This window comes from Ascaphus truei, chromosome 13 (genome assembly GCF_040206685.1).
Source record: "Ascaphus truei isolate aAscTru1 chromosome 13, aAscTru1.hap1, whole genome shotgun sequence".
In the NCBI taxonomy this organism is placed as follows: domain Eukaryota; kingdom Metazoa; phylum Chordata; class Amphibia; order Anura; family Ascaphidae; genus Ascaphus; species Ascaphus truei.
In genome coordinates this window covers 48,521,293-48,525,754 of record NC_134495.1, presented here as the reverse complement: position 1 = coordinate 48,525,754, position 4,462 = coordinate 48,521,293, and positions in this window count along the sequence as shown.

Here is a 4,462-nt window from a genome sequence, read left to right as displayed (position 1 = left end):
AGTGTGTATTAGTAATGTGAATACTGTTTATACTGCATATGTATCAGTGTGTATTAGTAATGTGATGTACTGTTTATACTGCATATGTATCAGTGTGTATTAGTAATGTGTGTACTGTTTATACTGCATATGTATCAGTGTGTATTAGTAATGTGTGTACTGTTTATACTGCATATGTATCAGTGTGTATTAGTAATGTGTGTACTGTTTATACTGCATATGTATCAGTGTGTATTAGTAATGTGTGTACTGTTTATACTGCTTGTGTATCAGTGTGTATTAGTAATGTGAATACTGTTTATACTGCATGTGTATCAGTGTGTATTAGTAATGTGTGTACTGTTTATACTGCACGTGTATCAGTGTGTATTAGTAATGTGTGTACTGTTTATACTGCATGTGTATCAGTGTGTATTAGTAATGTGTGTACTGTTTATACTGCATGTGTATCAGTGTGTATTAGTAATGTGAATACTGTTTATACCGCACGTGTATCAGTGTGTATTAGTAATGTGTGTACTGTTTATACTGCATGTGTATCAATGTGTATTAGTAATGTGTGTACTGTTTATACTGCTTGTGTATCAGTGTGTATTAGTAATGTGTGTACTGTTTATACTGCTTGTGTATCAGTGTGTATTAGTAATGTGTGTACTGTTTATACTGCTTGTGTATCAGTGTGCAGTTTGGTTGTATGGCTCCCAACACTTGTATTTGGGATGTGCAGCTATAAATGGGAGAGTGTGCCTTTAACCCTGTAACTGCCAGAGGTGCCTCAGTGCATTTCTCTGCATATTCTTATGAGGGGTCTTTTCTGACATGATATTTGCCAGTTTGCCTCCCTGGTTATATTATTTCTTTGCTCATTGACATTATGTCTGTGATTCTGCTTTGCACAGGATTGGTTAGCCGGTTTGGTTCTCTGCATGAGATCAGTACGTTGTGAGCACAGACTCATGATCAGTACTGAGTCACTTCCTGCCTGGCTCACAGCAAACAGGAAACCGCCAGGCGTGCGAGCAGCATGCCTCCCCAGCACTGCTCACTATCAGGTGGAAACATCTCTCTGCGGCCGAGCGGTGGAAAACAAACAAGCTGCCGGTTGCTGTTTGCGGTGATCTCAGATTACTGTTCTTACACGCTGCTCAAACGTTACTTGCAAACTGTGCCGACCCACCGCTTTGGTTTCACGTATTGACACATGGGCCTACAATCCATTAGCTCCGGCTATGGCCCCCAGCCTCTGTGCTCTGATACCTGACGTCTGTCCCGAACAAGGCAGGCTCATCTCATTTGCATAGCATACAAGTCTCTCTTCATTTCCATTCAATGATCTACAGTAACCCCTGAAATCCCAGCTATATTTCACTATTCCCACTTTTGCCTCTTGTGCTCTTAATACATATAGCATATATACGAGTACCTATACTTAGTACATATACAAGTACCTATACTTAGTACATCTAGCACATATACGAGTACCTATACTTAGTACATATACAAGTACCTATACTTAGTACATCTAGCACATATACGAGTACCTATACTTAGTACATATACAAGTACCTATACTTAGTACATATAGCACATATACGAGTACTGATACTTAGTAATTATACGAGTACATATAGCACATATACGAGTACCTATACTTAGTACATATAGCACTTTGTTGGATTGGTTGAGGACTCAATCAGCCAATGGGAAGAAGAGATAGAGGGGCTGTGTAAATTGAATATATCATGAGGATCCATCGTATAAGCAATATAATCTTGATTCATCCAGACTCGCCTCTTCTTACCAGTCGGATGCTTCTCTAACATGGTCAAGAGGAGCCTTGTGAAGACAAACAAATGTCAGTGCTTCCGCATCTCGTGGGTTTTACGGCCTTGCAAACATTACAAATGGCTTTGTAATGATTCCATATTTCAGATTATTATCTGGGAACGTACAGATCAGAAACAGATACAATAGTTTAAGTTGATACATTTGGCCGATGTTTCACGCTCAGTCTGTCCCCTAATCACCATGCAGTGTCCATCCTTCCCTGTTCTGGAAATTTTAGCCCCATTTATTCGAATGGAGTGTCACAGGAGACCAGCACTTTTAACACCTTTATACCTTTCTGGGATCATTCACTCGGCAAAACAAGATAGTTGAATAAAATTAGGTTTATTCGGGTGAACCCGTGGACACACAAAGGAATACAAAATACAGACGAAATACACACTTACTGGGGGTCTGGGTCAAGTTTTCACCTCTGGACATCCTATCTTTCCTTTGAACGCAGATGTCTAGGCAGACATCATGGCGCCTATGTAGATGCTAGGGCTGACTGTAGAGACATTCATACATACAGTATAAAACATTAAAACACAGTTTTAATAAACTTGTATCACTTGGGGAACCTTATACATGTGTGGGAAATGGGTCTGGATGCTTAGGATCGAAAACCAGGATTCTGGCGGACACTGTGCAGCCTCGGTGTAATTCACCTCGCATACCCGCAAATCATGCCAGCACGTCGGGGAGAATTACAGGACTACCGGTAACTTTGTACCCCGAACTCCTGCAAACAAAACAAACCCACATTTTGACCCAAATATCCCACCTAAAACTCCAACTCCTGAAGTTTCATGTTTATTGGGACAGGAAACATGTAAAGCCCCAAACTCGTCTGGTTTTTGGTTTACAGTACATTGTACTTCCATAACCCACCATGTCTTTATCTACAGTCGGTCTCTCAGACCTTGCCAGGGTGCTGGGTCGGCGCAGGTTGGGCTCGGTCTCTCAGACCTGCTCAGGGTGCTGGGTGGGTGCAGGCTGGGCTCAGTCTCTCACACAGTGTAAGAGTGCTGGGTCCGTGCAGGCAGTGATCAGTATCTCAGACCTGGTCAGGGTGCTGGGTCGGCGCAGGTTGGGCTCAGTCTCTTAGACCTGCTCAGGGTGCTGGGTGGGTACAGGCTGGGCTCAGTCTCTCACACAGTGTAAGAGTGCTGGGTCCGTGCAGGCAGTGATCAGTATCTCAGACCTGGTCAGGGTGCTGGGTCGGCGCAGGTTGGGCTCGGTCTCTCAGACCTGCTCAGGGTGCTGGGTGGGTGCAGGCTGGGCTCAGTCTCTCACACAGTGTAAGAGTGCTGGGTCCGTGCAGGCAGTGATCAGTATCTCAGACCTGGTCAGGGTGCTGGGTCGGCGCAGGTTGGGCTCAGTCTCTTAGACCTGCTCAGGGTGCTGGGTGGGTACAGGCTGGGCTCAGTCTCTCACACAGTGTTAGGGTGCTGGGTCAGTGCAGGCAGTGATCAGTATCTCAGACATGGTCAGGGTGCTGGGTCGGCGCAGGCTGGCAATGGATATGCAGATAGAATAATGATGGGCGCCAGGAACTTTTATAGTATAAACAAGAGCTTTATTCACAGCTGTTCATACTGCTTCCCATGTACAGGAGCGCCGACGAGTATTCTAAAACTTGCCTTAAACTTGCCTTGGAAAATCCTGAGGCTATCACCAACAACAGCTGGGTACATGCTGGATACATGCTGGATACATGCTGGGTACATGCTGGGTACATGCTGGGTACATGCTGGGTACATGCTGCAACATTTCAGTGACATTTCTGCAGAGACTAATGGCCCATCGGATTAACACAGCAGGGGTCCCTGGCAGTCCCATTCAGTACCAACTAGCAGTCCCCAGAGGGGGGGGGGGGGGGGCTACACTTAGAAACTTTACAACCAGTGGGATAGGGGCTCTGACTGTTGGCAAAGTAGAGCTCCCCCTGGTGTAATGTGGCTCCGTAATACAGGAAAGTTGCCAGCAATGCTGTGCAATGCTCAGGAATGAGGAGTGGTGGTGTTACAGCACCACCTGCTGGCTGGTTACATACACACCAAGCTGCAGCAGAAAGAATGTGGCAAATAAAATCAATCCCATCTCCTGTCCTAGTTACATAGTTACTGTACAATCCCATCTCCTGTCCGAGTTACATAGTTACTGTACAATCCCATCTCCTGTCCTAGTTACATAGTTACTGTACATTCCCATCTCCTGTCATAGTTACATAGTTACTGTACAATCCCATCTCCTGTCCTAGTCACATAGTTACTGTACAATCCCATCTCCTGTCCTAGTTACATAGCTACTGTACAATCCCACCTCCTGTCCTAGTTACATAGTTACTGTACAATCCCATCTCCTGTCCTAGTTACATAGTTACTGTGCAATCCCATCTCCTGTCCTAGTTACATAGTTACTGTACAATCCCATCTCCTGTCCTAGTTACATAGTTACTGTACAATCCCATCTCCTGTCCTAGTTACATAGTTACTGTACAATCCCATCTCCTGTCCTAGTTACATAGTTACTGTACATTCCCATCTCCTGTCCTAGTTACATAGCTACTGTACTATCCCATCTCCTGTCCTCGTTACATAGTTACTGTACAATCCCATCTCCTGTCCTAGTT